This window comes from Triticum aestivum, chromosome 1A, assembly GCF_018294505.1.
Source record: "Triticum aestivum cultivar Chinese Spring chromosome 1A, IWGSC CS RefSeq v2.1, whole genome shotgun sequence".
In the NCBI taxonomy this organism is placed as follows: domain Eukaryota; kingdom Viridiplantae; phylum Streptophyta; class Magnoliopsida; order Poales; family Poaceae; genus Triticum; species Triticum aestivum.
The window spans coordinates 179,605,934-179,630,091 of record NC_057794.1 but is presented as its reverse complement, the minus strand read 5'-3'; positions in this window follow the sequence as shown (position 1 = coordinate 179,630,091).

Genomic DNA, 24,158 nt, shown 5'->3' with positions numbered 1-24,158 from the left:
TGACTAAATATAAATCTATCGCGATTTTTTCCGCATTATGCGAAGGACCGGTCTCCACCCGGGCAAGCATTTACAGCACCCAAGTTCGGATAATCGAATAATACCAAGGGCTGCGCCTACAATTTTATTACCAAACTCCTATGGCTAAGTGAGAGCGATAAAGCCAAATAGTCTGATTTCCTAGTTCACCACACTAATAGCTCCTTCAAGGACAAAACCGTTGGGTCAAGTGTGGACAGGTGCTATTCCGAACACCCCCGTGCTACCCACGTGGGGGCTGAAGCCAACGACTGGCCAACTTCTAGATACCGTAAACAACCACAAAGGAGGAAAAGAATTAGAGGTAAAACAAGCAACATATTATACATAAGCCTTGTTTCATAATACAAAGTTCAGGCAGCATGAATACATTCGTTCGAAGATAATGTCCTTCGAACACGGGCCATCTACAATGCGCGAACCTTCCACTACTTCATCAAAATACCGCTCCGGTGTGCGGTGGTCCTTGCCTGCGGGCGGTCCCTCGGTTGGCAGCTTGACGGCGTTCATCTTCGCCCACTGTACCTTGACGCGGGCGAAGGCCATCCGGGCACCTTCGATACAGACCGACTGCTTTATGGCATCTAGCCGGGGGCAGGCACTGACTAGCCGCTTCACGAGCCCGAAGTAGCTGCTGGGTATGGGCTCGGCGGGCTAGAGACGGATTATAATATCCCTCATAGCTAATCCGGCCACCCTATGTAGTTCGGTCAAATGTTTCAGCTGATCATTGAGGGGCACCAGGTACTCTGGCGCAAGATACTGCAACCAGAATAGCTTCTCCGTCAAGCTCCCCTCTTTGGCTCAGAAGAAATCTGCAGCATCAGCAATACTCCGGGGCAGATCCGCAAACACTCCTAGAGAACTCCAAAACCGGGCCAGTAAGAGGTACCTTCTCCTCACAAATTTGCTCTGCCTAATAAAGGCCTTACCCGCCGCAACTTCTTGGCCTCTTGAATCTCCCAGCAGGCGCCTTGGGCTTCAACCCGGGCCTCCTACGCGTTTTGGAGGGCCTAAGCAAGTTTAGCATCTTGATCTATAATCTCACACTCCCAGACTCCTTCGGCCCTCTCGATCCCCCGTGTGCCGCCGTCGACCCCCGCACTGTCGTCCCCCGTGTCGGCCCTCCTCCCTGCGTCGGCCGCCCTCGCCCGCGCCAGCCCTCCTCCCCGTCGGCCGCCCAGCTCCCCCGCGTCGGTATCCCTCCTCCGCCTGCCGCCCCGGCCCCCGCGCCGGCTCTCCTCCCGCGCCGGCCCTCCTCCACCGAGAGGTACTCCTCCCTCCTTCCTCCTCGTCCCTCCCTCCCTAGTTATTGTTATTAGAGTAGTTATTTTGAATTCTATAGTTGAAAAAATGTAGGTTATTAGAATAATTTAGGTTATACATGATCGAACCCTTTCTTGGACAGACTAGGTATGAACCCTAGTTAATTCGTATGAACCCTAGGTTTTAAATTTAGCTAGGTTTTAAAGTTAGGACAAATATTTAGCTAGGTTTTTAATTAGGTGTAGTTAATAGAATTTAGGTGTTTTAAGTGTATTTAAAAGAGTTTTAGGCGTTTTATTTGTTTTAGGTGTAGTTAACAGAATTTTAGGTGTTTTAGTTGTTTTAGGTGTAGTTAAGAGAATTCTAGGTATTTTTTTAGTTAAAGCAATTTTTCCTGTTATATGCAAATTTGGAGTGGACATGTCATATTTTGAACATGTCACATTTTGGACATGTCATATTTGTCCGAGTGGCCTATGTTTTGCCAGAAATGTCAATTCGTTTACGTTCTGGAAAATTTCACGCGCTCGATATGTCATGTTTTTAGCAAAGGTCATGCCAAATTTTGCTAAGTGATTATTATTTTGTTTTAATAATTAAGCATTTTGTTCTTGACATCGACGATGCCTATCCCGCATCCTCGTCGTCGACTCGGTGGAGGACTCCTGGTTGAGCCGAGGGGCCATGTCCGGGACTGGGCTCCGCCGGGCTGGTACTGGGTTGTGCTACCTTCTGGTGAGCGTAGCTTAGTGACGAGCCAGCCCGTCGTTGACCCGGTGCTTCTTTGGTGGCGGTCACGTGGGCCTGCATCGGTGGAGAGGCTTGAGTCCCCCGCGCAGGTGGTACAGCACCGTGTCACGGAGGAGAACGCGCACATCAAGCGCTACTTGGTTGCGTTGGCGAACGGTCGGTTCTCCAATACCTGGCAGATTCTTTGGGGATCTCACCGGAGCTATGATCCGGTGATGGTTCCTTCTATTTGGGTGTCCACCATGGCCCACTGAACCTAGAGGAGCTATTATTCGAGATGTATTAGTGATATTATATGATGATCTTTGCTACAAACTACTATATATGTATTTGATGATGGATTGTTAATTACCTATTAGTTATTTGCTTATTGAATGCAAAAGATGAGCCCGGTTTGTGCTACAAACTACTACGGGATAATTAGATTTATGCCCCTAGTTCTGTCCCACTCGTCTATTTTACCCCTAATTCTCAAAAGTCACCGGTTCTGTCCAAGTCACTTTGATCCTCTTATGCTTTTGCCCTTTGACCGTTTGTCCGTTAGTTTGAAAACTTCATAAGTAATTCATACAAAATCAAAAAAATGCAAATAAGATACCAAAATGTTCAGAAAAACATCACCTATATGTCAGTGTCATTTGCATTCATGAAAAAGTGCTGGAAAGTGCACATCCGAGTTTTAGCTCTTTTGATACCACCATGAATAGTAAACTCTAAAAAAATTCAAAAAAATGTGGTGGCAAAGAATGACAAGTGTTCTAAGTGCTTGCCAAGTTTCATTAGGGAACGACATTCGTGGAAGTCGTGGCAAAAAAATAATCTATTTTTGAGTGTTTATTGTTTTTTTGCCGCGGCACCCGCGAATGTTATTCCCTAATGAAACTTGGCAGGCACTTAAAACATTTGTCATTCTTTGCCAAAAAATTATTTTTGAATTTTTTTGAACTTTTTTAGATTTTACTATTCATGGTGGTAGCATAAGAGCTAAAACTCGGATGGGCACTTTCCAACACTTTTTGCATCAATGCAAATGACACTGACATATAGGTGATGTTTTCTGAACATTTTGGTATCTTATTCGCATTTTTCTGATTTAGTATGAATTAGTTATGAAGTTTTCAAACTGACGGTCAAAGGGCAAAAGCATAAGAGCACCAACATGATTTGGACAGAATCGGTGACTTTTGGGAATTAGGGGTAAAACAGACGAGTGGGACACAACTAGGGGCATAAATCTAATTATCCCTACTACTGTATATGTATTCATGATGGATTATATGATGATCTTTGCTACAAAGTACTACAAACTACAAATTTTAGGTGTTTTAGTTGTTATATGATGATCTTTGCTATAAACTACTATATATGTATTCGATGATGGATTATTAATTACCTATTAGGAAATGTCTGACGACGAAAGGGAATTCGCTATGTGCGAGTACTGCAAAGATGAACGCGGTCTGTGCGACATGCCTCACTTGGTAGAAGGTCGGCGCTTCAGCATCAAGCTCCAAGAGACCTTCAATGTTGAAACGGTACGCAACGACGACAAGTGTTTTTTCTTATTTTTTGCATGGCTTCACTGCTTCTTCAACATGTAATTTCCGTCTTTTACAATTCTACTAGCTTATCCCATGCCATGCAAGACGCTATGTCTTGGAGAAGATGGGTTTTGAAGATCATGAAAGAATGGAGACAAAGATAATTCAACTAAGGACCCATCATGGTTATGATTTTGCTGTAATCTATACAATTATGTGAACTCATCCAATTTTGGTTGCCTGAATTGGGAAGCCCTTTGCAAGGCGTATGATTTTCATGAGGGTATGCTTCTCACCTTCGATCCGGTGATCCTGACATCGACGAAAATTATATGACCATTTGGGTCCTTGTTGACACACTTCCAATTCTACCGCTTTGTGAGGTTCTTAAACATATTTACTAAGTAATTTATATTGTTTATTTCAAAATATTTGACAGTTTATTTCCATTGACAGCTTATTTTCATTCTTCAAAAAATGTACGGAAAATAGTAGACAGAACCTACTACTACAATGATGAAGCACAATTATCTTATAAGGAGCAAGATGGTCTTATTGCATTTTTTACTGATATTGAGAATTACAATAGCTATTATCAAACTCCTCCACATTATGGTGAATACGTGCCACTAATGAACGTGTTGAACTATGGTAACATCAATGGAGATATCATGGTAAGATTTTCTACTATTACGACATCTGTGCATCTTTTGCATAAATTCTTCTAAAACTAAACTATATTGATAACTACAAAGTTATTACTATGTTTTTGAACAGAAAATCCCGATGGATTGTGTGCCTCATCTGATGTTGATGAGAGCTCACGTTAATGTTATGAGCTTACGGCCACCACTGCCAGGTCAGCTGCAGTATCCACATCACTGCTGCCATACCGGATTTCTCAAAGCAAGGAAGCCATGATAATAGATGATTTCAAAAAATGTTTGAACCATCGTAGAGAGCTACTTGGAAGCAACAGTGTGCGTAGGCCAAGACTTGGAGACAGGATGATCCCTGTTCTTTATTATGAAGAGTCAATTTTCCTTAATGCAGCGTCAATGCCTATCTTGTTTTATGATATTTTACCAAAGAGAGGGTAGAGTAGGTCCTATGAGAGGAGTAGGTCATAGCTAGAATGTGTTATTATGTGCTACAATGTGTTAGAGTTGATGATGCTGAGGAGGAGTTGTGATTATGACTAGTAACCAACTTATTATATGATGTCTCATTGACGAACATTGTTTGATGGTGATGACAAGTGGTAATGAATATGCTATTTAGATAGACTAGTTCAAGATGAGTTGTTATTGTATAAAAGATATATCTGTTTAAACATGTACATCGCCAAAATGCTAAAAAAACATAAAAGTTAGCAGTAGCGCGGGCCTAAAAACGCGCTACTAGTACTTGAACTTACCAGTAGCGCTGGCCTAAAAACGTGCTATTGCTACAAAATAGCTGTAGCGCCGTAGTAGTAGCGCTGGTGCCCGCGCTACTGGTAGCTCAAAAACCAGCGCTACTGGTAAGCATTTTCCTAGTAGTGAAGGACTCACATTTTCCTATGGCATCCCGGAGCTCTTGCTGGACTTCCTCCACCCATGATTCATGCTTTTGGTGGGCGGCTCGTTCCCCCTCCGCCTCCTTCTTGGCCTCGGCCAGCGTGTTCTTGAGGGTCTCGACCTCAGACGCATCAACTGTGAGCATAATTATAAATCTCGCAAGATAGCACAACAACAAGCCATATCATGTCAGATGTGAATAGGTATCGCGTACCTTGCTTATTCTCCAATAGTTTGTTGGTGCAGATGAGCTCTTCATCGGCCCGCTCCAGCCGCCACTTTAGTTCGGACACTTCATCGGCATGGGCGGCTGCCGCTAAGTTTGATGCCTATTTGTTCAAATACACGTGTATGTTAATATCCTGTGAAGACTGTTTGATCCTATGTTTGGCCTTTCTTAACAAATGCCGAACAGAGTCTCAGGGGCTACTGACTATACACATGCATTCTTTTATAGTTAAAAAATATTACATCATGTACCTTGAAGCCTGTCAGAAGGCTAGTATAGGCCTCATTCAATCTGCTTTTAGTGGACCGAACCTTTTCAACCACCTTACTCATAAGGGTACGCTGTTCCTCAATAAGGGAAGCGCTCTAAAGCACTTCCATCAGAGTGTCTGGCGCCTCCAGATTGACAGAGGTCGCCGGTGGAGTCAACGCACCCCCTTCTTTCGAAGGAGGCTTCTCGCCTGATTCCGGAGCCATATTGGTCTCCGAAATGATATTCGGTTGGGGGCTGAATTAGGCGTGGCCCCCGTCGCCGGCCTCCATGGGGGTCGGTTCCCCCATGTTTTCGGCAGCAGAGGTATTACCCACTGGCGCCACCTTGACGGCTTCCCACACCTCTCCATGGCCTGGAAAGGTCCCTCGGGACAACACTTCGGTGTTGTCCGTAGCAGTGGGTGGGGACGCCGACGGAGGCGACTCGCTCTCCATCATGTGTGAGCCTAGCGAATTCCCAGAAGACGATGATTGCCAGGGGAAATCTGCTACCTCTTGAGCACTGCGTTGGTTTTCACTTGAAGAGGAAAGGGTGATGCAGCAAAGTAGCGTAAGTATTTCCCTCAGCTTCTGAGAACCAAGGTATCAATCAAGTAGGAGGCTACGCGCGAGTCCCTCGCACCTACACAAAACAAATAAATCCTCGCAACCAGCGCGATAAGGGGTTGTCAATCCCTACACGGTCACTTCTGAGAGTGAGCTCTGATAGATATGATAAGATAATTTTTTTGGTATTTTTATGATAAAGATGCAAAGTAAAATAAAAGGCAATGAAAATAACTAAGTATTGGTAGATTAATGTGATGGAAGATAGATCTGGGGCCATAGGTTTCACTAGTGGCTTCTCTCAAGAGCATAAGTATTTTACGGTGGGTGAACAAATTACTGTTCAGCAATTGACAGAATTGAGCATAGTTATGAGAATATCTAGGTATGATCATGTATATAGGCATCACTTCGGAGACAAGTAGACCGACTCCTGCCTGCATCTACTACTAGTACTCCACACATCGACCGCTATCCACCATGCATCTAGAGTATTAAGTTCATAAGAACAGAGTAACGCCTTAAGCAAGATGACATGATGTAGAGGGATAAATTCATGCAATATGATCAAAACCCCATCTTGTTATCCTCGATGGCAACAATACATTACGTGCCTTGCTGCCCCTACTGTCACTAGGAAAGGACACCGCAAGATTGAACCCAAAGCTAAGCACTTCTCCCATTGCAAGAAAGATCAATCTAATTCGAAGAGACTTGCAAAGATAACCAATCATACATAAAAGAATTCAGAGAAGATTCAAATATTGTTCATAGATAAACTTGATCATAAACCCGCAATTCATCATTCTCAACAAACACACCCCAAAACAAGATTACATCGAATAGATCTCCACGAGAGAGGGGGAGAACATTGTATTGAGATCCAAAAAGAGAAAAGAAGCCATCTAGCTAATAACTATGGACCCGAAGGTCTGAGGTAAACTACTCACACATCATTGGAGAGGCTATGGTGTTGATGTAGAAGCCCTCCGTGATCGATGCCCCTCCGGCAGAGCTCTAGAATAGGCCCCAAGATGGGATCTCGAGGATACAAAAAGTTATAGCGGTGGAATTAGGGTTGTGGCTCCGTCTCTGATCGTTTGGGGGTACGTAGGTATATATAGGAGGAAGGAGTACGTCGGTGGAGCAATAGGGGGCCCACGAGGGTGGAGGGCGCGCCTTGGGGGGGGGGGGGGTACACGCGCGCCCCTACCTTGTGGCTTCCCTGTTGGTTGCTTGACGTAGGGTCCAAGTCTCCTGGATCATGTTCGTTTCGAAAATCACGTTCCCGAAGGTTTCATTCCGTTTGGACTCCATTTGATATTCTTTTTCTGCGAAACTCTGAAATAGGCAAAAAACAGCAATTCTGGGTTGGGCCTCCTGTTAATAGGTTAGTACAAAAAATAATATAAAAGTGAATAATAAAGCCCAATAATGTCCAAAACAGAAGATAATATAGCATGGAGCAATCAAAAATTATAGATACATTGGAGACGTATCAAGCATCCCCAAGCTTAATTCCTGCTCCTCCTCGAGTAGGTAAATGATAAAAACAGAATTTTTGATGTGGAATGTTAGTAGGCATAATTTCAATGTAATTCTTCTTAATTGTGGCATGAATATTCAGATCCGAAAGATTCAAGATAAAAGTTTAATATTGACATAGAAATATTAATACTTCAAGCATACTAACTAAGCAATTATGTCTTCTCAAAATAACATGGCCAAAGAAAGTTCATCCCTACAAGATCATATAGTTTAGTCATGCTCCATTTTCATCACGCAAGAATGCTCTCATCATGCACAACCCCGATGACAAGCCAATCAATTGTTTCATACTTTAGTAATCTCAAACTTTATAAACCTTCACACAATACATGAGCGTGAGCCATGTATATAGCACTGTGGGTAGAATAGAGTATAACGATGGGGGTTATGTGGAGAAGACAAAAAAGGAGAAAGTCTCACATCAATGAGGATAATCAATGAGCTATGGAGATGCTCATCGATTGATGTTAATGCAAGGAGTAGGGATTGCCATTCAATGGATGCACTAGAGCTACAAATGTATGAAAGCTCAACAAAAGAAACTAGTGGGTGTGCATCCAACTTGCTTGCTCATGAACACCTAGGGCAGTTGAGGAGGCCCATTGTTGTAATATACAAGATAAGTTATATAATGACAAAATTCCCACTAGTATATGAAAGTGACAAAATAAGAGACTCTCTATCATGAAGATCAAGGTGCTACTTTGAAGCACAAGTGTGGAAAAAGGATAGTAGCATTGTCCCTTTTCATTTCTCTTTTTTGGACTTTCTCTTTTTTTATTGGGACAATGCTCTATTAAATGATGATCATCACACTTCTATTTATTTACAACTCAATGATTACACCTCGATACTAGAACAAGGAATGAATCTATAAGAATGCCTCCGGCGGTGTACCGGGATATGCAATGAACCAAGAGTGACATGTATGAAAGAATTGTGAACGGTGGCTTTGCCACAAATTCTATGTCAACTACATGATCATGCTAAACAATATGACAATGATGAACGTGTCATGATAAAGGGATGGTGGAAAGTTGCATGGCAATATATCTCGGAATGGCTATGGAAATGCCATAATAGGTAGGTATGGTGGCTGTTTTGAGGAAGATATAAGGAGGTTTATGTGTGAAAGAGCATATCATATCATGGGGTTTGGGTGCACCGGCGAAGTTTGCACCAACTCTCAATCTGAGAAAGGGCAATGCACGGTACCGAAGAGGCTAGCAATAATGGAAAGGTGAGAGTGCGTATAATCCATGGACTCAACATTAGTCATAAAGAACTCACATACTTATTGCAAAAATCTACAAGTCATCAAAAACCAAGCACTACGCGCATGCTCCTAGGGGGATATATTGGTAGGAAAAGACCATCACTCGTCCCCGACCACCACTCATAAGGAGGACAATCAAAGAACACCTCATGTTTCAAATTTGTTACATAACGTTTACCATACGTGCATGCTACGGGACTTCCAAACTTCAACACAAGTATTTCTCAAATTCACAACTACTCAACTAGCACAACTTTAATATCACTACCTCCATATCTCAAAACAATCATCAAGCATCAAACTTCTCTTAGTATTCAAAACACTCATAAGAAAGTTTTTACTAATCTTGAATGCCTAGCATATTAGGATTATCTAAGCAAATTACCATGCTATTTAAGACTCTCAAAATAATCTAAGTGCAGCATCAGAGATCAAATAGTTTCTATAAAACGCATCTACCACCGTGCTCTAAAAGATATAAGTGAAGTACTAGAGCAAAACTATATAACTCAAAAGATATAAGTGAAGCACATAGAGTATTCTAATAATTTCCGAATCATGTGTGTCTCTCTCAAAAGGTTTGTACAGCAAAGATGATTGTGGTAAACTAAAAAGCAAAGACTCAAATCATACAAGACGCACCTAGCAAAACACACATCATGTGGTGAATAAAAATATAGCTCCAAGTAAAGTTACCGATGGAAGTAGACGAAAGAAGGGATGCCTTCCGGGGCATCCCCAAGCTTTGGCTTTTTGGTGTCCTTAGATTATCTTGGGGGTGCTATGGGCATCCCCAATCTTAGGCTCTTGCCACTCCTTGTTCCATAATCCATCAAATCCTTACCCAAAACTTGGAAACTTCACAACACAAAACTTAAAGTACAAAATCTCGTGAGCTCTGTTAGCGAAAGAAAACAAAACACCACTTTAAGGTACTGTAATGAACTCATTCTTTATTTATATTGGTGTTAAACCTACTGTATTCCAACTTCTCTATGGTTTATAAACTATTTTAATAGCCATCGATTCATCAAAATAAGCGAACAACACACGAAAAACAGAATCAGTCAAAACCAGAACAGTCTGTAGTAATTTGTAGCTAGCGCAAGATCTGGAACCCCAAGAATTCTAAAATAAATTTCTGTACGTGAGGAATCTATCTATTAATCATCTGCAAAAGGAATTAACTAAATATCACATTCCAAATAAAAATGGCAGCAGTTCTCATGATCGCTAAAGTTTCTGATTTTTACAGCAAGATTAACAAGACTTTCCCCAAGTCTTCGCAATGGTTCTACTTGGCACAAACACTAATTAAACACAAAAAAAACAACCAAAACATAGGCTAGATAAATTATTTATTACTAAACAGGAGAAAAAAAGCAAGGAATAAAAAAAAAGTTTGGGTTGCCTCCCAACAAGCGCTATCGTTTAACGCCCCTAGCTAGGCATAAAAAGCAAGGATATATCTAGGTGTTGCCATCTTTGGTTTTAGGGAAGAAAAGAGCAAGTTGCTATATATGGAATTAATCTTTCTATTTTGATAAAGTAAATGTCTATTAATGTTAGAAGAAAGATTAAGTATGTTACGGAAATTTGTATCCAAGCTAGCCTTCATCTCTTTGATAGATTCATTTTGGTAAGAGAGAAAAAGAGATGTAGATTCAACGTTCTCATTCATTGGGTGCCCAAATATGGTTTTCATATTCTCATAAGTGTCTACGGCATCCCCTTCAAGAAATCCTTCTTCAAATATAGAATCTAAGACATGCTTAAAAGAAGAAGGAAGGGCAAAATAAAAGCTTTTTAAGTAAATTTCAATTTGGTATTGAGGCACATAGCTAACCCTGATCCTTAATAGTCTATACCAAGCATCTTTCAAAGAGTCATCAAGTAAATTACGAAAAATTCTGGAATCATCTTCATCAAAATTATTAAGATTCTCATTTATAACTCCGGTAGGTTTTTCCATAGTATCCTTATTTATGAGCTTAGCGAGAATACAAGGATTGTCCAAACTACTAAAACTTGGGAGAGAACCCCCAACCCTTTTTGATTCAGACATGGTGGAAGAAAGTGCAAAAGTCAAAAGGAGGCAAATAGAGAAAGAGAGGGAGGATAGAGAGAGAGGGCGAATAAAACGACAAGGGTGAAGTGGGGGAGAGGAAAACGAGAGGCAAATGGCAAATAATGTAATGCGGGAGATAAGGGTTTGTGATGGGTACTTAGTATGTTGACTTTTGCGTAGACCTCCCCGGCAACGGCGCCAGAAATCCTTCTTGCTACCTCTTTAGCACTGCGTTGGTTTTCCCTTGAAGAGGAAAGGGTGATGTAGCAAAGTAGCGTAAGTATTTCCCTCAGTTTTTGAGAACCAAGGTATCAATCCAGTAGGAGGCTACGCGTGAGTCCCTCGCACCTACACAAAACAAATAAATCCTCGCAACCAACGCAATAAGGGGTTGTCAATCCCTACACGGTCACTTACGAGAGTGAGATCTGATAGATATGATAAGATAATATTTATGTTATTTTTATGATAAAGATGCAAAGTAAAATAAAAGGCAATGAAAATAACTAAGTATTAGAAGATTAATGTGATGGAAGATAGACCCTGGGGCCATAAGTTTCACTAGTGGCTTCTCTCAAGATCATAAGTATTTTACGGTGGGTGAACAAATTACTGTTGAGAAATTGACAGAATTGATCATAGTTATGAGAATATCTAGGTATGATCATGTATATAGGCATCACGTCCGAGACAAGTAGACCCACTCCTGCCTGCATCTACTACTATTACTCCACACATCAACCGCTATCCAGCATGCATCTAGAGTATTAAGTTCATAAGAACAGAGTAACACTTTAAGCAAGATGACATGATGTAGAGGGATAAATTCATGCAATATGATAAAAACCCCATCTTGTTATCCTCGATGGCAACAATACATTACGTGCCTTGTTGCCCCTACTGTCACTAGGAAAGGACACCATAAGATTGAACCCAAAGCTAAGCACTTCTCCCATTACAAGAAAGATCAATCTAGTAGGCCAAGCCAAACTGATAATTCGAAGAGACTTGCAAAGATAACCAATCATACATAAAATAATTCAGAGAAGATTCAAATATAGTTCATAGATAAACTTGAGCATAAACCCACAATTCATCGGTCTCAACAAACACACCGCAAAAGAAGATTACATCGAATAGATCTCCACGAGAGAGGGGGAGAACATTGTATTGAGATCCAAAAAGAGAGAAGAAGCCATCTAGCTAATAACTATGGACCCTATGGTCTGAGGTAAACTACTCACACATCATTGGAGAGGCTATGGTGTTGATGTAGAAGCCCTCTAGGATCGATGCCCCCTCCTGCGAAGCTCCGGAACAGGCCCCGAGATGGGATCTCGTGGATATAGAAAGTTATGGCGGTGGAATTAGGGTTTTGGCTCCGTCTCTGGTCATTTGGGGGTACGTAGGTATATATAGGAGGAAGGAGTACGTCGGTGGAGCAATAGGGGGCCCACGAGGGTGGAGGGCGCGCCTGGGGGGGGGGGGTAGGCGTGCCCCCTACCTCGTGGCTTCCCTGTTGGTTGCTTGACGTAGGGTCCAAGTCTCCTGGACCATGTTCGTTCCGAAAATCACGTTCCTGAAGGTTTCATTCCGTTTGGACTCCGTTTGATATTCTTTTTCTGCGAAACTCTGAAATAGGCAAAAAATAGCAATTCTGGGCAGGGCCTCCGGTTAATAGGTTTGTCCCAAAAATAATATAAAACTGAATAATAAAGCCCAATAATGTCCAAAATAGAAGATAATATAGCATGGAGCAATCAAAAATTATAGATACGTTGGAGACGTATCAAGATCGCGGGTCATACTGCAATACGTGATTCTTTGTGTTAGGATCACAAGGCATAAAGCCGGATACATACATTATCCTTAAATACTTATGATTCGGCCGAAGGCTTTGTCCTGGGGATCCATTCGGGGACGGCTTCGGCGTCCGATTCTAAATCGTCTGAAAGGGAGAGTTTCCCCTTCTTGGACACTTCCGCCTCTAGATCTGCGGAAGCTCCCCTTTTCTTCTTTCCCCCATAAGGGGAGAATTGTTCTCCTCCACTTCCTCCTCGTATTCATCGTGGGAGGAGAGAGCTCCGGTATCTTCGGATGATATGTCCAAAGTACCTTTGCGGTGAAGGCCACTTCAGGTCTCCTTGCTCTTCTTCTTGGCCTCCTTTTCCGGCCCCAGGTACGGCGCCGAAACCAGTATCATCGTCAGAAGAGGAATAGATGGGTCTTCGAGCAGGGGAGCCAGACACTTGATCTGCTCTGCCTTCTTTGTCCAGCCCTGGGGGGGCAAGGGGAAGGTTTAAACTTACTATTTGGATCCACAAATCAAAGATATGAGTAGAAATGTGAAAAACTCACTAGAGTGGCTGGATGAGCGTAGTCGTGGCCGAGGTCTTCGATCATTGGCGGCCACATCTTTTGGGTCTTAAAAAGCAGCTTCCATATATCTTCGTGCTCCGTGCCGAAGAACCGCTGCAAGATCTGGGGACTTGCCGAATCAAACTCCCACATATGGAGAGTCAGGTGTTGGAAGGGGAGAATCCGGCAAAACAGCATCACCTGGATTACACTGGCAAGGCTGGTTTTCTTCTCCACCATGCTCTTAATACACTTTTGCAGCGTCATCACCTCGTCGGATGACGCCCAATCTAGGCCCTTCTTGAGCCATGATATCCATGTCCGAACATGGAACAACCTGCAACTGTACCTGCAACTAGTAACGCTATAAGAGGGGCTGAGCAAAGTTGTAACATAGCCACACAACGGTTTGCTGGGATGGTGGAAAGGTTAGAGGCTAACATGGCAAATGGGGAGGCATGATAAACAAGTGGTAGGTAGCGCGACATAGCGATAGCATCGAGAGAAATAGCATAGCGAAGATAGTAGTGAGGTCCAAGGTGACGGTCATCTTGCCTGAAATCCCTCTAGGAAGAAGACCAAATCCATGAAGTAGATGAACAACATAGTAGAATGGATCCTCACAATTGCAACATAACCGGAACTATCAAGGAGAAGCGCAACCGGAAAGAAGCAAACATCATGGTAAACAACCATCACATAAACATGGCATGATGCACAATCAAATATGATGCATGTCCGGTTTAATGAGGCATGGCATGGCAAAGTGCAACAAGCAACATTGCAAATTAAGTGGAGCTCAATATGCAACAAGTTGCATATTGATGAAACACCACATTCAAATTATTTAGTTCACTCTCGATTATGTACCCATCAATATTAAATGTTGGTTAACATGGCAAGATGTGAGGCATAATTGAACTAATTATTTAGGAAAGTTTAAATGAGGCCAGAAATACAAACAACAATTCTGGTAAATCCCCACATGTCATATAGCAATTTAATGCAACACCCTTTTAAATATTTTAAATGTTATTATCATGATGCGGATGACATATACAAGTTTTATGCAATTTTTGAAAATGTTGAGAAGAGCATGTTATGAAGCATTTGGTCACCATGGCGGAACAAAAGGGGAGCCATGACAACGACAACGGAAATCGTGCAACAACAACATGCTGATCATCCGACAACTCATTGAGATACCGGTGCAAAATAGGAAGTGTGGAGGTGTGAAACATGCTAGAGATGGTGGGGTGATCCCGGGTAACGGGTTCCCACGGGTCGACGGCATGGAAAACGAGGAGGAACGTGCAATGACAACTCGAACAAGGTGCACACAAGAGCATCTCATACAACACACATGCATTCGTTCACGGGCGTCGTCTCGGGGCTATACATTCGAAGCATGCATTCTCGGAACGGACCAAGTCGAAGTGGTGTAGATATACATGGTACATAGTCGAAGTAGTGGTACTATCGGTCCTCAACGACGGTAGTGCTAGTAGTGGTAAAAGACGACAGTAGAGGTACTCGCGATATTGGCAATGGTAGTTGTACACAGTTCTTAGACGTTTAAGTCATTGGTAGAGGTACTTGTCGCATCATCGTGCGTAGTTGACCTTGGTGTATCTGTGCGTAGGGGTACTTGCCAAAATCCACGGGAACAGAAGTGGTACATGGTCTTCGCTTTGTAGTCGGACTTGGCGAATCCGCGTAGTTGTACACGGTTCGTTGCACACTTGACAAATCTGGGTCTTCCAGGGTCGGTCTTGGCGAGGGATGGTCATAGTGGTACTTGTTGGTCTCGATCAGGGCGTTCCTGGTCTTGGGGAGGTCTCCGAAAGAGAACTTGGCGTTCACAAGGACATGGAGCTGTGGTCTTGGCATCGGGCAGGGGATCGAAGGCCAACGAGGGTTGCGTGTAAGAGTGTTGCAGGAGAGGCCGGAGTTGGGCGGATCCGGGCAGCAGAACCTTTCCTGGTAGTGGTGCAGGAAGCCGGCGGTGGCTCCATGGGTGCGGCTTGAGGCGTCGGTGAAGGAGGCGGTCCTCGTGGCAGGTCGAGAAGCAGTCAGGCGATGCGGGACGAGCACGTGTGTGAAGTAGAGGACTCCCAGCGCGGCTCAGGTGAAGCAGAGGTAGCGGTGATTAGGCTCGAGCAGCTTGGCCCTCCGACACGGTGGGGAGAAGAGGGAGGCTGGAGTAGAGGAGGGGGCAGAGCTGAGGTGGGCTGCGGAGGCGTGATGATGGGGTCATCGGAGCGTGCTGGGGTGGCATCGGATCGGAAAGGTCCGAGGGTGCGATATGGGGCGCGAGCGCCATGGCCAGAGGGAGAGGCGGAGGGGAGCGAGCGAGAGGAGGGTTCAGGCACGGGTGCGATCTCCTGGCGTTGGTTGTGTGTGGTGACGGCCCACAGGGAGAGATGGGGATCAGGAGGAGAGTTGGAGGACAAGAGGAGCTAGGTTATAGGGTCAGGTGGGTAGGGGCCAAGCTAATGGGCTCGCTTGGTTGCTGGGAGCAGGCCGAGCTGCGGTAGACAGGAGACCCAGTTAGGCTGGCTCTCTTCTCTCTCCCTATAATTTTCTTTAACAGAAAGCATTAGAGAGAAGGAAAATGAAGAGGGGTTAGGGAAAGGAATTTGAGCACGAGGACAATTTTCCTGGACACATAAAAATAAGCTTGATCCAATAAAATAGAAAGTGAGCGTGGGACTGGAGTTGAATTCCACCTCATTTGAAGTTAATTCGAATGAGTGTGAGAAATAAGTGGGTATTTGGTAGGTCCAAAAATGTTGAGAATTTAGTAGGAGCCTCGATAAATGGAGAAAGAACTATGGAGAAAGTTTGGAGAACAAACATGAAGCAAAAGACATGAGAATTAAATTGCAAGTGGATTGCGGTTAATTCCAAACTAATGGAATATTTATATTAGCTCCCTAAATATCGAGAGGATATGTTATAAAGAGAAATCACCATGTGAATTCCCTCGATTTGAATGGCTCGAAGAACCATGCGATTTATTTATTTGAGTTGCGAGATTAAATGAGATGAAGCATGATGACATGATGCAATGCAAAATATGCTATGAAGAATGCAACAAACAAATAAATCGCACAACCAAACTCAGAATACATGGAAGGCATCTACAGCGTCGGTCTCGCGTCGTTACAACTCTCCTCCACTTACAAGAGACTCACCCTGAGATCTAGGGATGGTAAACGGAAGAGGAAGAGAAGAGGTAAAACTAAGTAGCTTCTTTGACAAACGAGTGAAACCACGAACCTTAAAGGTTGCAAACACATGAAAAGAACACAAGGGACAAGGTGAATTGAAACCACTCTGGTTGAAATGAGATATTGAACAAATGTGAAAGAACGAATTTGGGTAGCATTCCTGTTAACAAGAGGAGCAAAACATGATAAGATGAAAAGAAATTGAAGAGATGACACAACTCTCCGATTAAATGGATAAGCAAAGAAAGGAAGGTGATCTTGGCAAAACGATATGATGGGACGAAGAGAGCAACATCACAATGCCTCCGATAGAAATGAAAGAATGGAATGAAAAGAATGGAGAACAAAACAACACGTTCTACCTCAAATGAATTTGAGAGAGCATCCTTAAAAGAAGGATTGAACGGATTTGTTCTAAGATCAATACGAAGGGATATGATCCTCGTGGGCTTATGGAGATATCTCAAAATTATGAGTTGAGCTTCTGCCACCAACGACAACAAATGATTTGATTGAGAGCCAGAAAATATATAAAGCTCCGTCCACCGAGGTGACAATTAAGGAGAAAACTTGGAACATAATAAGCACCACAATAGCAACTGAAGGAAATATCCCCTAGAGGCAATAATAAAGTTATTATTTATTTCCTTATATCATAATAAATGTTTATTATTCATGCTAGAATTGTATTAACTGGAAACTTAGTACATGTGTGAATACATAGACAAATAGAGTGTCCCTGGCATGCCTCTACTTGACTAGCTCATTAATCAAAGATGGTTAAGTTTCCTAGCCATGGACATGTGTTGTCATTTGATGAACAGGATCACATAATTAGAGAATGATGTGATGGACTAGACCCATCCGTTAGCTTCGCACTATGATCGTTTAGTTTATTGCTATTACTTTCTTCATCACTTATACATGTTCCTATGACTATGAGATTATGCAACTCCCGAATACCGGAGGAACATTTAGTGTGCTATCAAACGTCACAATGTAACTGGGTGATTATAAAGATGCTCTATAGGTGTCTCCGATGGTGTTTGTTGAGTTGGCATAGATCAAGATTAGGATTTGTTACTGCGATTATCAGAGAGGTATCTCTAGGCCCTCTCGGTAATGCACATCACTGTAAGCCTTGCAAGCAATGTGATTAATGAGTTAGTTGCGGGATGATGCATTACAGAACGATTAAAAAGACTTGCCGGTAGTGAGATTGAACTAGGTATGATGATACCAATGATCGAATCTCAGGCAAGTAACATACCTATGACAAAGGGAATAACGTATGTTGTTATGCAGTTTGACCGATAAAGTTCTTCGTAGAATATGTAGGATCCAATATGAGCATCCAGGTTCTGCTATTGGTTATTGATCAGAAGTGAGTCCCGGTCATGTCTACATAGTTCTCGAACCCATAGGGTCAGCACGCTTAACGCTCGATGACGATCCGTATTATGAGTTTCTGTGTTTTGATGTACCGAAGGTAGTTTCGAGTCCTGAATGTGATCACGGACATGACGAGGATTCTCGAAATGGTCGAGACATAAAGATTGATATATTGGAAGGCTATGTTTGGGCATCGGAATGGTTCTGGATGAGTCCGGGCATTTACTAGAGTACCGGGAGGTTACCGGAACCCCCCGGGAGCTTAATGGGCCTACATGGGCTTTAGTGGAAGAGAGAGGAGAAGGCCAAGAGGAGGGGGGCCGACCCTCCTTTCCTTCCTCCCCTCTCTCCCTTCCTACCCCTCCTAGTAGGACTAGGAAAGGCGGGAACCTACTTCCCTCTCTCCCTTCCGGCCCCCTCCTCCACCCCTTTATATACGGGGGAGGGGGGCACCCCATAGACACACAAGTTGATTGTTTAGCTGTGTGTAGTGCCCCCTCCACGGAATTCCACCTCGGTCATATCATTGTAGTGCTTAGGCGAAGCCCTGCGTCGGTAACTTCATCATCACCGTCATCACGCCATCGTGCTGATGAAACTCTCCCTCGGCCTCAGCTGGATCAAGAGTACGAGGGACGTCACCGAGATGAATGTGTGCAGATCACGGAGGTGACGTATGTTCGGTACTTGGATCGATTGGATCGTGAAGACGTTTGCTACCTCTTGAGCAATGTGTTGGTTTTTCCCGAAGAGGAAGGGATGATGCAGCAAAGTAGCGTAAGTATTTCCCTCAGTTTTTGAGAACCAAGGTATCAATCCAGTAGGAGGCTACGTGCGAGTCCCTTGTACCTACACAAAACAAATAAATCCTCGCAACCAACGCAAATAGGGGTTGTCAATCCCTATAAGGCCACTTAAGAGAGTGAGATCTGATAGATATGATAAGATAATATTTTTGGTATTTTTATGATAAAGATGCAAAGTAAAATAAAGGCAAATTAAATAGCAAAGGAATAACTAAGTAGTAGGAGATTAATATGATGAAGATAGACCCGGGGGCCATAGATTTCACTAGTGGCTTCTCTCGAGAGCATAAGTATTCTACGGAGGGTGAACAAATTACTGTTGAGCAATTGACAGAATTGAGCATAGTTATGAGAATATATAGGTATGATCATGTATATAGGCATCACGTCCGAGACAAGTAGACTGACTCCTGCCTGCATCTACTACTATTACTCCACTCATCGACCGCTATCCAACATGCATCTAGAGTATTAAGTTAAAACAGAGTAACGCCTAAAGCAAGATGACATGATGTAGAGGGATAGACTCATGCAATATGATGAAAACCCCATGTTGTTATCCTCGATGGTAACAATACAATATGTGCCTTGCTCCCCCTACTGTCACTGGGAAAGGACACCGCAAGATTGAACCCAAAGCTAAGCACTTCTCCCATTGCAATAAAGATCAATCTAGTAGGCCAAACCAAACTGATAATTCGAAGAGACTTGCAAAGATAACCAATCATACATAAAAGAATTCAGAGAAGATTCAAATATTATTCATAGGTAGACTTGATCAGAAACCCACAATCCATCGGTCTCAACAAACAGACCGCAAAAAGAAGATTACATCGAATAGTTCTCCACAAGAGAGGGGGAGAACATTGTATTGAGATCCAAAAAGAGAGAAGAAGCCATCTAGCTACTAACTATGGACCTGTATGTCTGAGGTAAACTACTCACACTTCATCGAAGGGGCAATTGTGTTGATGTAGAACCCCTCCATGATCGATGCCCCCTCCGGCGGAGCTCCAAAACAGGCCCCAAGATGGGATCTCGTGGATACAGAAAGTTACAGCGGTGGAATTAGGGTTTTGGCTCCGTATCTGATCGTTTGGGGGTACGTAATTATATATAGGAGGAAGGAATACGTCGGTGGAGCAACAGGGGGCCCACGAGGGTGGAGGGCGCGGCCCCCTACCTCGTGGCCTCCTCTTTTCTTTCTTGACGTAGGGTCCAAGTCTCCCGGGTCTTGTTCGTTGAGAAAATCATGTTCCCGAAGGTTTCATTCCGTTTGGACTCCGTTTGATATTCCTTTTCTTCGAAACCCTAAAATTGGCAAAAAAATAGCAATTCTGGGATGGGCCTCCGGTTAATAGGTTAGTCCCAAAAATAATATAAAAGTCGATAATAAAGCCCAATAATGTCCAAAACAGTAGATAATATAACATGGAGCAATCAAAAATTATAGATACGTTGGAGACGTATCAAGCACCCCCAAGCTTAATTCCTGCTCGTCCTCGAGTAGGTAAATGATAAAAATAGTATTTTTGATGCGGAGTGATACTTGGCATAATTTTAATGTAATTCTTCTTAATTGTGGTATGAATATTCAGATTCAAAAGATTCAAGACAAAAGTTTAATATTGACATAAAAATAATAATACTTCAAGCATACTAACAAAGCAATTATGTCTTCTCAAAATAGCATGTCCAAAGAAAGTTATCCCTACAAAATCATATAGTCTGGCTATGCTCCATCTTCACCACACAAAATATTTAAGTCATGCACAACCCCGACGACAAGCCAAGCTATTGTTTCATACTTTTGGTGCTCTCTAACGTTTTCAATCTCCACGCAATACATGAGCGTGAGCCATGGACATAGCACTTATAGGTGGAATAGAATGGTGGTTGTGGAGAAGACAAAAAGGGAGAAGATAGTCGCACATCAACTAGGCGTATCAATGGGCTATGGAGATTCCCATCAATAGATATCAATGTGAGTGAGTAGGGATTGCCATGCAACAGATGCACTAGAGCTATAAGTATATGAAAGCTCAAAAAGAAACTAAGCAGGTGTGCATCCAACTTGCTTGCTCATGAAGACCTAGGGCATTTTGAGGAAGCCCATCATTGGAATATACAAGCCAAGTTCTATAATGAAAAATTCCCACTAGTATACGAAAGTGATAACATAGGAGACTCCCTATCATGAATATCATGGTGCTACTTTGAAGCACAAGTGTGGTAAAAGGATAGTAGCATTGCCCCTTCTCTCTTTTTCTCTCATTTTTTTATTTGGGCCTTTTCTCTTCTTCTTCTTATTTTTTATGGCCTCTTTTTTTTGTCTGGAGTCTCATCCCGACTTGTGGGGGAATCATAGTCTCCATCATCCTTTCCTCACTGGGAGAATGCTCTAATAATGATGATCATCACACTTTTATTTTCTTACAACTCAACAATTACAACTCGATACTTAGAACAAAATATGACTCTATATGAATGCCTCTGGCGGTGTACCGGGATATGCAATGACTCATGAGTGACATGTATGAAATAATTATGAACAGTGGCTTTGCCACAAATATGATGTCGACTACATGATCATGCTAAGCAATATGACAATGATGGAGTGTGTCATAATAAACGGAACGGTGGAAAGTTGCATGGCAATATATCTCGGAATGGCTATGGAAATGCCATAATAGGTAGGTATGGTGGCTGTTTTGAGGAAGGTATATGGTGGGTGTATGATACAGGCAAAGCGTGCGCGGTATTAGAGAGGCTAGCAAAGGTGGAAGGGTGAGAGTGCGTATAATCCATGGACTCAACATTAGTCATAAAGAACTCATATACTTATTGCGAAAATCTACAAGTTATCAAAGCAAAGTATTACGCGCATGCTCCTAGGGGGGTAGATTGGTAGGAAAAGACCATCGCTCGTCCCCGACCGCCACTCATAAGGAAGACAATCAAAAAATAAATCATGCTCCGACTTCATCACATAACGGTTCACCATATGTGCATGCTACGAGAATCACAAACTTTAACACAAGTATTCTTCAAATTCACAACTAATCAACTAGCACAACTTTAATATCACCATCTTCATATCTCAAAACAATTATCAAGCATCAAACTTCTCATAGTATTCAACACACTCATAAGAAAGTTTTATTACTAATCGTATATACCAAGCATATTAGGATTTTAAGCAAATTACCATGCTATTAAGACTCTCAAAATAATCTAAGTGAAGCATGAGATATCAATAGTTTCTATAAAACAAATCCACTACCGTGCTCTAAAGGATATAAGTGAAGTACTAGAGCAAAACTATATAACTCAAAAGATATAAGCGAAGCATATAGAGTATTCTAACAAATTCCAAATCATGTATGCCTCTCTCAAAAGGTGTGTACAGCAAGGATGATTGTGGTAAACTAAAAAGCAAAGACTCAAATAATACAAGACGCTCCAAGCAAAACACATATCATGTGGCGAATAAAAATATAGCTCCAAGTAAAGTTACCGATAGAAGTAGACGAAAGAGGGGATGCCTTCCGGGGCATCCCCAAGCTTTGACTTTTAGGTGTCCTTATATTATCTTGGGGGTGCCATGGGCATCACCAAGCTTAGGCTCTTGCGACTCCTTGTTCCACAATCCATCAAATCTTTACCCAAAACTTGAAAACTTCACAACACAAAACTTAAAGTAGAAAATCTCGTGTGCTCCGTTAGCAAAAGAAAATAAAATACCACTTCAAGGTACTATAATGAACTCATTATTTATTTATATTGGTGTTATACCTACTTTATTCCAACTTCTCTATGGTTTATAAACTATTTTACTAGCCATAGATTCATCAAAATAAGCAAACAACACACGAAAAACAGAATCTGTCAAAAACAGAACAGTCTGTAGTAATCTGTAGCTAGCGAAAGATCTGGAACCCCAAAAATTCTAAAATAAATTGCTGGACGTGAGGAATTTATCTATTAATCATCTTCAAAAATAATTAACTAAATAGAACTTTCCAAATAAAAATGGCAGTATTTCTCGTGAGCGTTAAAGTTTCTGTTTTTTACAGCAAGTTCAACAAGACTTTCCCCAAGTCTTCCCAACGGTTCTACTTGGCACAAACACTAATTAAACACAAAAAAACAACCAAAACAGAGGCTAGATAAATTATTTATTACTAAAAAGGAGCAAAAAGCAAGTAATAAAAATAAAATTGGGTTGCCTCCCAACAACTGCTATTGTTTAACGCCCCTAGCTAGGCATAACAAGCAAGAATAGATCTAGGTATTGCCATCTTTGGTAGGCAATCCATAAGTGGCTCTCACAATAGATTCATAAGGTAATTTTATTTTCTTTCTAGGAAAGTGTTTCATGACTTTCCCTAATGGAAATTGGAATCTAATATTTCCTTCCTTCATATCAATAATTGCACCAATCGTTCTAAGGAAAGGTCTACCAAGAATAATAGGACATGAAGGATTGCAATCTATGTCAAGAATAATAAAATCTACGGGCACATAATTCATATTTGCAACAGTAAGAACATCATTAATTCTTCCCATAGGTTTCTTAATAGTGGAATCCGCAAGGTGCAAGTTTAGAGAGCAATCATCAAAATCATGGAAACCTAACAAATCGCACAAAGTCTTTGGAATCGTGGAAACACTAGCACCCAAATCACATAAAGCATAGCGTTCATGATCTTTAATTTTAATTTTAATAGTTGGTTCCCACTCATCATAAAGTTTTCTAGGGATAGAAACTTCCAATTCAAGTTTTTCTTCATAAGATTGCATCAAGGCATCAACGATATGTTTAGTAAACGCTTTATTTTGACTATAAGCGTGAGGAGAATTTTGCACGGATTGCAACAAGGAAATACAATCAATCAAAGAGCAATTTTCATAGTTAAATTCCTTGGAATCCTTAATAGTGGGTTTAGCAACATCTAGGGTTTTAATTTCTTCAATCCCACTTTTATCAAATTTAGCATCAAGATCAACAAATTGTGAATTCTTGGAACGCCTTCTAGGTAAAGGTGGATCATATTCAGTCCCATCATTATCAAGATGCATATTGCAAAACAAAGATTTAATAGGGGACACATCAATAACTTTTAGATCTTCATCCTTATTTTCATATGAACTAGAAGAACATGCTCTTATAAAGGCATCTTTCTTAGCACGCATCCTAGCGGTTCTTTCTTTGCACTCATCAATGGAAATTCTCATGGCTTTGAGAGACTCATTGATATCATGCTTAGTGGAA